The 12161-nt window shown below is 42.4% G+C and overlaps 1 long non-coding RNA gene across 2 annotated transcripts in view; it reads right to left on the reverse strand.

Annotated features, from left to right (window-relative positions):
• LOC100711446 (uncharacterized) overlaps nt 1–12161 on the reverse strand; it is a 34242-nt gene that overhangs the window by 19716 nt on the left and 2365 nt on the right. The window contains exons 2-6 of one of the 2 annotated variants that reach the window (XR_002062689.2): nt 11571–11691; nt 7759–11148; nt 6728–6885; nt 6353–6470; nt 5757–6230 (exon numbers count right to left, since the gene is read on the reverse strand). This is a non-coding gene — a long non-coding RNA (uncharacterized LOC100711446). Of the gene's footprint in view, nt 1–5756; nt 6231–6352; nt 6471–6727; nt 6886–7758; nt 11149–11570; nt 11692–12161 lie in introns of those variants that run through there. The other variant, XR_002062690.2, reaches the window with a different exon arrangement.

The raw sequence follows: 12161 nt of genomic DNA on the forward strand, positions 1-12161 counted from the left end.
CATAAACAGTGCCATCATTGCCAGACCTGGCGCACATCAGGTTGACATACACTCTGCTATGACACCAGTCAGTCAGAAGTGCTAGCTCGTCTGGCCTCGATCCAGGCCAGACCTGTTTTCTATGAGCCTGGACCACATAAACCAAACCATAATCGGGCCAGGTCTGGCCCACATCTGGATGACATACCACTTACCGTGCCAGACGTCAGCCAGCAGTGCCAGCTTGACACCAGATCTGGGCCAGACCTGTCTGTTATGTGGGTATGTTCACCCATCCAAATCATTGAATTCAGGTGTTCCAGTCACATCCGATGAACTCCAAAACATAGGCATGAAAATGCTTTTACATCCAAAACTCACAAACCAATATCTCTGGGGTGATTGAATTGATAAACTCTTTTGCAAGAATATCAGACTACTCAATTAACTGGTCAAAATCTACAGTCCTTCTGATTAATTGCTCCTTCCATAATTCTTCTTCTACACCACTGCAATCGGGAAATATAAAATATTTAGGTATTAATGTTTCTCCCAAGCTTGCAGATCTAACTAAATTAAACCATATCCCACTTTTAAAGAAGGTAGAAGGCGATCTGGCTAGATGGAAATGTCTACCCATATCACTCATGGGAAGGGTTGCCACTATAAAAATGATGGTCTTACCAAAAATAAATTGTTTATTCTCAATGATCCCAACTAAACCGCCACAAGGTTGGTTCAGATCTCTAGATTCATATATGTCCAAATTCCTTTGGAAAAATAAACCCCCACGTATAAGCTTAAAAACACTACAAAAGACCAAGGATAGAGGAGGATTGGATCTACCTAACTTTCAGCACTACTTCTTAGCCAACAGGCTTCAGTTTATCTCAGGATGGCTAAAACATACCTTCTTAGATGAACCTTGGCTAGATGTAGAACAAGCACTTTGCAATAATCTAGAGATTTCAGATCTACCATTTATCAGCTCAAACATCCAACGACATGAATGCTTCAAAAGCGTCAACATCAGCTCTTCTCTGACAGCATGGTGGGAGTTTCTAAAATTGACGGAGTCTTCATTAATCCCATGCAGACGTACACCTATCTGGAACAACCCTGACATATTACAAAACAATAATATGATAAACTTTTCAGATTGGAGTGGTAAAGGAATCAAATACTTAGAACATATATTAGAAGGAAAAGAATTTATTCCATTTGACAGACTAGTTACACAATATGGGATCAACAAGAAAAGCTTTTTAGAATATCAACAAATTAAATCCATAGTAAAAAGAAATTCAAACTGGGTCAAGTTGAACTACAAACACCACCAAGTGTGGTTCAATTTCTTACTCTTAAAACCCCCAAATTACTGTCCAAAATATACAGAATGCTTTCTAAAACAGATGAATCAATATCACTTCCTATTGCAAAATGGGAAGCCGATTTCTCAGTTAACTTAGACCAAAACTTCTGGTCTCAGATTTGCTTAAAAACCTTTCATTTAATTAGAAATCCCAGTCTTCAATTAATTCAATACAAAATACTACATAGAGTGCACTATACAGGTCATCGGATGTTCCAGATGGGCTTTACGTCTACCAACAACTGCTCACACTGCCAAACCAATTCACCGGACAATTATATCCACGCTCTTTGGTTCTGTCCACCAGTTCTGAAGTTTTGGCGCGAGATATGTGAAGACTTATCAAAGTGTCTGAAATGTAACATTCCAACTTCCCCTTTAGTGTGTTTGTTGGGCAGCTTAGATAATGTCACTACAGAAAAGAATATAGCCCATATGGTTTTCACTGCCCTATGCATAGCCAAGAAAACAGTCCTCATGAACTGGAAAAATAAAAATAATCTTAATTCTAACCAATATAGAAATTATCTGTTAGATTACATTAGTCTTGATACAGCCTCTGCCAACACATCAGATCAATTGCTCTGGCGCAGGGTGCCGCCAGTGCATTGAGCCACCTGGGGGGCTCTTCGACTGGTGGGGGAGGTTGTTACATCTTGCAGGAGCTCTCCTCTCTTCAGGAACTCACTCTGCAGGAGGGGGAGATACAGGAGAGGTGGAGGAAGATCTCAGCCTGGGCGTCTATTGTCTCATGTATTCTGGAAGATACAATACAGTAACAATACAATACAATTTTATTTATATAGCACATTTAAAAAACCACAGGTATGCCAAAGTGCTTCACAGAATGAGTTAAGAGCAATAATAAATACAAATATAAAGCACAAAATACAAAATACAAAAAAACATACTGACAGGCGGGTGACATAACTAACCAATAATACACCAGGCACAGTAGGCACAACCCGAAAGGCTGAAGGTTAAAACATTATAAACATTAACAAAGTGAAAAAGATAAGTTCCAGTACACTAAAATTGTGGGCTCTAGGAGGTGGGGAAAGCAAGGCTAAACAAATAAGTTTTTAATCGAGATTTAAAAGATTGAATTGAATCAGACGCCCGAATAGCTAGGGGGAGGTTATTCCAGAGGTAGGGTGCGACAGCGGCAAATGCGCGGTCACCTCTGGTCTTGAGCCGAGATCTAGGTCGCACCAGGAGCATTTGGCCTGCTGATCTAAGTGCTCTCCCAGGGATATAAAAGCTGAGGAGATCCGTAAGATAGCTGGGCGCAGTGTTGTTTATGATTTTAAAAGTGAGCAATAAGATTTTAAAATCAATACGAAATTTAATAGGGAGCCAGTGCAGGTCAGAAAGAACTGGAGTAATAGACTCAAACTTGCCAGTTCCAGTTAAGAGACGCGCAGCCGCATTTTGAACGAGCTGCAGTTTGTGAACAAGGGCAGAATGGAGACCAGTATAAAGGGAATTACAATAATCTAACCTTGATGTAACAAAGGCATGGATAAGTTTCTCCAGGTCCTTACGTGGTATGTAGGGCTTGGCCTTAGAGATTAGACGTAGTTGATTGAAACTCGATTTAACTACGGAGGACACATGTTTGTCCAACTTGAAGGAACTGTCCAGGACAACACCCAGGTCCCTCACAGTGTCAGAAAGGGAGTCAGCAAAGGGCCCAAAAATACCAGTTAGTTCAGCCCGAGAGAAGGGAGTATCAAAGATTACAATTTCAGTCTTCTTATCATTTAGAATGAGAGAATTGCTCAGTAGCCAGTTTTTAACTTCATTCATACAATCAAAGAAGTGTTGCAATGACGACGTGACATCCTCAGCTAGTTCAAAATAGATTTGAATGTCATCCGCATAAAAGTGAAAAGAAAAATTGTATTTATCAAAGATTAATACAATACAAGATGAGTGGATGATGGGGTGGGTGCAGTTTTCTCTGTGGTGGGGTCGGGTGGGCTGTCCCGGGCTCTGTGGGGCTGGGCGGCGCTGCTGCACTGGGCCCCGGTCCGGATGGGCCTGGGCCCCCTTTCACTGGCAGGTTGCAGAGTATGGGGGTGCCTACTGGGGTCAGCGGTCCCTTCCTTCCCTCCCCATCTCCAGCTGCCTCCCTCTTCCCGCTCCACCACAATCACCCACACATGCAGGGCCTTGGGGTAAAGGTGTGTCACCAGGGTGCAGGGGAGGCATCCCCCCCCTCTGTCCCCTTCTGGCTGCCTGTGCCTCAATTTTATCTCACAATTTAGACATTCACATTACTCACACTCTCATAACACATACATATAGGATCTTGGGGGTGGGCACGCTACACGGACTCCAAATTACCGTCAGGGTGTACAACCTCACCCCTGGCGTCGTTGCCCACCTCTCAATTTTAAATACACGTAGACATTGAGGGCTATCAGGAGGGGCTATGCGCTTACCTGCTGCTCTCTGGCAGGTAGCTCCATGCCCTCCTGGGTTTTAAAGGCACTTTAGAACACACATGCATCAACACTACATATGAGCGGGCGGAGGGAGGTTTGGAGTCTTCTTACACCCCCGTTCTCTGTGGCCCGCTGGAGCGGGGGGGCTAGGAGGAGGAGTTGGCCGTCCGACTGGGGTCTGGAATGTGGGGCCTCCCTGCTGCTGCGGAGTCGGGGCGGTCTGCATCTCCCCACCGCAGGGAAAAGGGTAACACCACCTGGGTCTGGGTGCAGTTTCCCCCTCCAGGGGCAAGGGTACCTAGACCAGGGGCTTAGAGTACGCTTGGGGAGTGTGATTGTGTGTACAGTGTCTCTCTATGTCTGTCTCCACGTTGGGTGAGTGTTGAGTAATTGCATATGAGAGCATGAGGGTGGGAATAGATGTTTGTATCTGTGTGTGCCTGTATGTCTGTGTCCATATGTCAGGTCGGGTATCAGACGCCACCTCTCTGGGGACATCTCAGGCCCTCCAAGGTATGGAGGCCTATCTCCCCCACCACTTCCCCTGCCAGTGGCAGACGCCCTCAGACATTGGTTCATTGGTGGTTCTTTGTGTCCGGGGATGGGCGTCCAGGTACACACCGGCTCACTCCTTGGTGGCTGCTTGTCGGGGCCTGGAGCGTGGGCCTAGCTCGGGCCACTTCGGGGGTGGGGTGCCCTCGGCCTCTCGGCCTGGGGCTCGGTCACTCTGGCACAGCTGGCTGCCGGCGGAGCTCACGGGCACGTCACTGCAACCCCCCCTGGCTTCTGCTCCGCGGCTGCTGAGTGACCCCTCATCTGGGACTCTCCTCAGCTCTTTCTGGGATAGTGATGCAGTTGCCCCTCTGTTGGTCTTCCTTGGTCTCTTGTGTTCTGAGGGCCTCTGGATGTCTGGAGTCTTGATCTCCTCCATACCTGCTTCATGCCCTGGAGGACGGGGCAGTGGCCCCCCACACCCTCTAGCAGGTCATTACATGAAGGAACCTTTTAAAAACAAACGCGCCCATGCTCACAGGTGTACACACGGGTGCTCACACACACAAACTACACCCTTTTTGGCTCCTACCTCAAAGCACACTGTACGCTGTCAATCTTACGTACTGCACAATAATGTTTAACATTTAGTATTTACTGTTATATTCCCATAGATCATCGTGATGTTGTTTATTATGTTGCTCTCGTTTTCTTCTGCTTGTTTTCTTTTTTCTTTCTCAACAGGTGATCCAGGTGATTGATATATGGATTTTTTGTCTGCTTATTTTGTTGGTTCTTGTTTTTTGCCCTTTAACCCCGTCCCTCTTCCCCGCTGTTTTTTTTCCCCTCTTTCTTTCTCCCTTTTCTTTTCCTCATTCAAGTCTGTCCCGTATCTAGCAAGTGAAAATAAAAAATAAAATAAACAATAAAAAGTGAATCAAATAGACCATTACGGCAAGGCTGGGATGGTCCATTTGGTAAAGTAAATCAGTTGGGCATCTTTCTTCGCCTTTAGACAATAATTCTGATGGCAAAAGAGCCAAACGGGACAGGCAAAAAAAAAAAAAAAGAAAAAAAGAAAATGCTTTTACATTCACTGTCAGATGAAGTCGATGAGCTTCGTGAAAAAAAAATTTAACGAAGAATGAAGCAGTGATATAAAAATGATTCCACCATGCACACGACGTTGTAGGTTGACAGCTATTTTACTGATTAGGATTTTTTAAGACAATTTATTCATGGAGTTTTTCAGCTGCCCTCCCCTGCTCAGCACACCACACCACTCTCTCGTCGGGTCCCTGCATCCTCGTGAAATAGGGAAGGCATGACCTGGTAATGGAGATCAGCTGTGTGGTTCAGCCTTCCCTGACACCACACCCTGCACCCGCTGCTCCACCCCTCCCCTGCAGCTGAGCCACAAACCACACATACTTTTCCATTCACTATCAGATGAAGTCGATGAGTTTTGTGAAATGAAACTTTAATGAAGAATAAAGCAAAACAACACAATGTGATAGAAAAATTATTTCAATTGCATAGTGAAATAATGGGTAAAATAATTCAATACATATTGTTGCATTATAAACTTTCCTCATCAGATGAAGCTCTTTGAGATATTGTCACATCAAGCTGGGTCAACATGACACAACTCAGTCGTTCACAAGTGTTTGTACAGACTACATGGCATTTTGTTTGATTTTATACACCTGTGGCAACAAGACTGAAAATGCCTGAATTCAGAGATTCAGATGTGATCCAATACTTTTGTCCATATACTAAATACTGAAATTTATTTATCCGAGGTTTAACATAATGATTTTTTATCTGTTAATTGTAGCATTTGTTCAATTTTTTTTTATCTCTTTTGGTTGACAAATTGTTCCTTTGCCCACTCTGCAGTTTGTTTAACACACAAAAGCCTTCTGGGTGTCTTGATCCTGTAGAAAAGTCCGTATCATTATTTTGCTCTCATCAATCTGAACAATCATACATTGCTTATACATGACTTCTTGGCAAACATTAGTGATCGTATCAAAGAGACAGTGAAAGACAAACTTACACAAATGCTGGTGTGGAGCATTGTCTGTGAGTTTTCACGATGGAGACGATGTTTGCCTTTGGGATCCGTTTGTCAAAGAAGTGAAAACAGCAAAAGTCAGGTGAATTCACTGCCTTAGCTGTAACAGAAAAACGGGGATTACTCAGTGCTGTGTCTGCTTCTAATGACTTCTCCAACATATCAGATATAATTAAGGTTAATGCAACAAAATACAATTTGTTATATGTTAATGAAAGATAAAGTTTGAAGGCTCTTATTTAAGTTAAAAATCTCAGTGAAGGACATGCCAAACATGTGGCTACACTTGTTTACACGAGGATTCAATCTGACTTTTAATTACAGTAAAAAACTTAAGATGACAAGTAGCAGACTTACAGGCATCGCTGTGGTAAACGGTGAACAGCACGAGCAGCAGTCCCACTGTCAGGCTGAGAGTCTTCATGTTGACTTCACTGTAGACCTGATGAATCCTGATGTTTCAGAAGATGTCTGAATGAACGGTCCGTTCACCCCGCTTTAAGTCACGTTCTCATCTGCATATTCAAACCATTTCTTAGAAACTGGAAAAACGATCAACAACCCCAAAGGTGGTTAATAGATTGGGTTTTCTGTACCATGAGACAACAGGAAGTTTCAGGGACTCAATATATCTGATAAAACGCTCAAACAAACCACTCAGTGCTCTACCAATAAATACATGCACTCATAATGCATGCATAGTCCCAATCTTCACTTTCTGCACAACTTTCCTTTACTCAGGCTGCAGTGAAAGTCGACAGTAGAATCACAAGAAAACGTTTGAGACATTTGCTGATATCTGATGCATTTGTATATTGATACTCAGTTTTTCACAAAATAATATGTATTATGGATGTATTATGTATTATGATGCACCATATTTCCAGGCTATAGCCATTCGTCAATATACATTGACGGCAATCAGTGAGGCAGCACTTAAGATCTATTGGCCGCCAGTTCGTCAGCTACCTAACTGTGGTAAGCAGGCCTCCAGAACCTTACGCTCCTAACCTGCAAAGTAAGCTTCAAATTCAGAAACCATCTTCTCGCTGCCACATTTCCACGCTGTGTCATTGCTTATCTCTCTGTTTATAATAAAACTTGTGAAAAACCCTCTGCCTCTCTCTTGATTTGGGTCCCCACCCACATACTGGCCTCCGGGCCCCGTCGACAATCATGAGTGCTGGTTTGTTTTCAGTTTCTCTCTCTCCCCAACTTGATCATTGGGTGGAGATTGGATATCTGATTCTTCAGCCAAACACATCAATTATCATCTTCTTCATCAACAGCAGTGTGGTAAGATCTGCTGTGCGCGTCTCTGCATAATATTCTGCCTCCAAAGAGGCCTCTTAGTTCTTTAAGAGATTACCCTGTGCTCTTGCTCTTACCTTGTTTCTGGTGGTTCTTCTGCTGATTGAAGAGCCTCCTGTTCTCAGTCCTTATCAGCATACAAGCAAGCTGTTTTTGAGGGGATACTACAGATTGTTTTACCTTAACATTAAAAAATAGAAAGGTTGTTTATTGTTTCACTGAAATAATAATGTTAAAAGTAAATTAGTAGAAATACCTTCATGTACCTTCATGTCAGAAACTCCCCACTACATATCCACACTGTGTCATTGCTTATCTCTCTGTATTTATTATTATTATTTTTTTTCTTATTATTTATTATTAAGCTTGTGATAAACCTTCCGCCAGTGTCTGGATCCCTCTCAGGGAACCGGACGCCCGTTGACAATAATGAGTGCTGGTTTGTTTTCAGTTTCTCTCTCTCTCCCAAGTTGGCCATTGGGTGGAGATTGGATTCCTCGTTCTTCAGCCGAACACGCCTGATTATCATCTACATCATTAATGTCAGTGTAATAAGACCTGCTGTGCTCGTCTCTTGCCTCCAAAGAGGAGTGTAACAGTCCAAACCGAGTTCTGTAAGAGGCTACCTTGTGTTCTTGCTCTTACGTCTCCTTGTTTCTAGTGGTCCTTCTGCCGACTGAAGAGCCTCCTATCTCCAGTCCTCATCACCATACAAGCAGCTACACTCATCAAAATCTGAATTACCTTCCTCAAATTCCCCATCGGCCTTCTCACCCTCCAGTGGTAACATTTACGTGGATTTCAAACAGCATCCTGTTCCTCTGGAAAACTCCAAAAATCTTGGGATGCTTTGTAAAATGTAAATAAAAACTAAATGCAATGATCTTCAAATCTCATACACACATACTGTTATTGTCCTCTGGGCACCCTCATTAACCTGCTCTCTCTTCTCTGAGTTATTCTTAGTGCCAGTTGGTTGTATTAAACCCTGCCAGCAGTGTAGTTTATCTTCCATACCCTTACTCTATCAGCAGCAGCCTGAACTATTGATACATAGCAGGCTATATATATGGTCACTTACTGTTTAATATCTGAAATTGTGAAATGATAAAAGCTAACAAAATTATATAGAAAGTTTTGTTAGCTTTTGTATAAAGTCAAAGTCTACAAAATAACTAAAGCAATAAGAGCACCAAACATGGTTTTCTTTTTAAAAAGTGTTTTTCTTTAGGGAAACTTAAAGTAATATCCACCCCTCCTCCTCCCGCATGGAAAGTTTTGTTTATGACTGACTTGAGCAGCACTCGGTGTGTTCTTTTGCTGTGGTTATTTGAGTTACTGTTTCCATCCTGTCACCTCAAAGCAGCCTGACCATTTTCCTCTGTTTGTCACATGGGCCTGGAGGCCAGTACGTGAACCTGGACCCAAAAGTAGATTCAATCATGGAAGCAGTGATAAAGTCAAGGCACGGGGAGACAAAGGTTAGAGAGGGTGAGACAGATCTGAGTTTTGTGGCCTACTTGGCAGGTGGAGTGGAGGTTGCTCCCGGGAGAGTAATGTTGGCCTGGTGAACGTCCTGCAAGGTGGATGAGTGGAGTGAGCCCAACCTGATTAATCCAGTGATCCAGAACAGTTGAAGGCAGGAGGGCAGGCAGGTGGTGAAGAGCGAGAAGAGCGAACATGAACATGAAGGAATCCAAAGGTGGTGACCAGCGTCCAGGTAGGAATGCAGTCTGCAGACAATGTGAAGGATGGATCAGAGACACGACTGAGAGCACAAGGAGAACAAGGTAAGTTCATCACAGAAACACCGCATGAGACGCTAAGGCAGCCTGTTACTAACGTGTGGTTAACTGGCAAAGAAGAGATGTCGGCACTGGTCTTAAATACTGACAGTTGATTGTTCTGGATCACTATCATGTGAACATCGCAGGTACACTGACAAGGGCAATATGAACAAATACAGCCAACTCACCTGGACTGTGACTGCTCCTAATCTGGTTTCCCCTTAAAAAGCGCATCTTCATGAAGTCTTAAAGTAATCCACTCCTTCTCTCACATGGAAAATTTAAAACTTATGAATATGAAAATATTTCTTTACACTTTAATTTTAAACTTTTGATAACTATTGATGACTTCCAGTTTTCACATTGCATTTGTTTACATAAACATTTGTGTAGATTCACATTCAACTTCAGAGCAGCTCAGAGAATTTTCCCACGTTCAGATAATGAGTTTGTGAGAGTTCTTCCTATGACACATTTTCCACTTTGACCTTCAACTACATTAACAAACTTTTATAACCTGCATTCTGATGAATTCCATTAATTAGGCCAAAGCATAAAAGCACACATTCACTGTCAGATGGTCGTTGATTTTTGTGAAACAAAACTTTATTCAAGAATGAAGCAAAACAATACAGAGTGAGATACAAATGCTTTGGATATACTGTATCTGTATCACAATGGCAAAGTGAAAACAAATCACTCATTTCAACCTGGAAATAACCTCAAAGTCTGCAGAATCAAAAACATTTCAAATTAACGATAGCTCAGTTAGAGATAAGCAGCAGGAAAATAAAGTGGAATATAAGGAGGCGTTTCCTGCTCTACAGGTGGTAACCTGAACTGAAATCAACTGCACGCTGACTGAGGACAAGTGGCACTCTGTTCTTGAGAAATGCACTTCAACAGTGATTTGGATCTTTGTGGGAAAGTAAGTTACAGAGTAGTGTGTGAATGAGCCTAAAACACACCTCAGAGCTTTGAAGAACGTCTCCAAGACCAAAGAAAGCCTAGCAGTGCTCTTTGGGACATTGTCACATCAAGCTGGGACAACATGCTTTAAGTGAATGTAGGCAGTGTGGAATACTATATGGACAAAAGTTTGGGCCACCTACACGTGGAAACACATGATACTGAGTCAGCAGAGCACTGGAGATGTTTCCAGCCCTCTGTCTCTGCAATCACCAACCCCACCATGTAACTTTATCTAATCCGTCACTGAATGCTTTCACTTTCAGATGATTGTGGTATTTCAAAGAGAGAAGTGTCACAGTCTTCAAAGCGACTGATTCTTTCACAAATGTTTGTAAAGACTGCCAATTGTAAAGATGTGTTTGATTTCATACACCTGTGGCAACGAAACAGAAAACCTCAGAAAAAGAATTTTTAACATTTCATTCAAATTCTAAAATTGATATCTTTATTTTGAATTAAATCAATGCATAATAAATGTATCTTGTCTTCAGAAATGCTGACAGTAATTAAGCAGGCACATTATGGAGAGGTCAAAACTCCAGCAACACTTCTGGATTAAAAAGCAAATTCATGGAGTAATTGATGCATTTCGGCATTTTGCGCGGTAGATTCTCCATGTCTTCATTGTGTTATTTGCTTTGGACAAATGCTTTCAATGCCCAATTCTCACTCTGTCTCACGCAGAAATCTCCTCTGGGTGTCTTGATCCTGCAGAAAATATGTATCATTATTTTGCTCCCATATTAACTTTTAAATGGTAAATGGACTGGTTCTTCTACAGCACTTTTCTATGCTTCTGAGCACTCAAAGCACTTTACACAAGTTGTGCATTCACCCAACCACACAAGCACATTTTTCTAAGTGCTTTCTAACTAACATGCGCACACACATTCATACTCCGATGGATGCATCAGAGAGCAATTTGGGGTTAGTATCTTGCCCAAGGATATTTGGCATGCAGACTGGGGGAAAGCCAGGAATCGACCCACCGACCTTGCGATCAGCAGATGACCTGCTCTACCGCCTGAGCTACAGCCACCCCAAGCATTACAGCTTCTATGTGGAGGATAATACATTATTTTGGCAAATATCTGTGACTGTATTAAAGAGACTGTGAAAGACAAACTTACACAAATGCTGGTGTTGTGCATTTGCTGTGAGTTTTTTTGATGGATTTGATCTGCTTTGTTGGGATCTTTCTCCCATAGAATTTAAAACAGCAAAGGTCAGGTGTTGGTTTCACTCCATGAGCTGTAAAAGGAAAATCAGAGATTTGTCAGTACTGATGTCCAACACATCACAAATACTTTTTCATGTTTTTAGTAATTAAGGTTAATGGTCAGCAGGCACCGCAGTGATGTTTATTATATCTAAATAAAACATACACTTTGAAGGATCATATTTTATGTCTTAGAGCAAGATTATTAATTCAATTTCACAGTTAAAATTTAATGAAGAAAAACCATCACAATGAGGGATGTCCAACAACATGCCAGAATGTAAGGATCTAATTTTTCTTTTCTCATTCCTTTATAGTGCAGATAGCGGCCACCTCCGCTATCTGCACGGTATGTACCACCGGCAGATAGCGAAGGTGGCTGACATCCAGAAATCCTACCAGAGGCTGGACAAAGCTGGACTGAAAGACAGCACAGAGGCACTAATCATGGCTGGGGTCTATCACACCAGGCAAGACCCCAGGTGCAGGCTGTGTAAAGATG

Source organism: Oreochromis niloticus, linkage group LG7, assembly GCF_001858045.2.
Source record: "Oreochromis niloticus isolate F11D_XX linkage group LG7, O_niloticus_UMD_NMBU, whole genome shotgun sequence".
NCBI lineage: Eukaryota > Metazoa > Chordata > Actinopteri > Cichliformes > Cichlidae > Oreochromis > Oreochromis niloticus.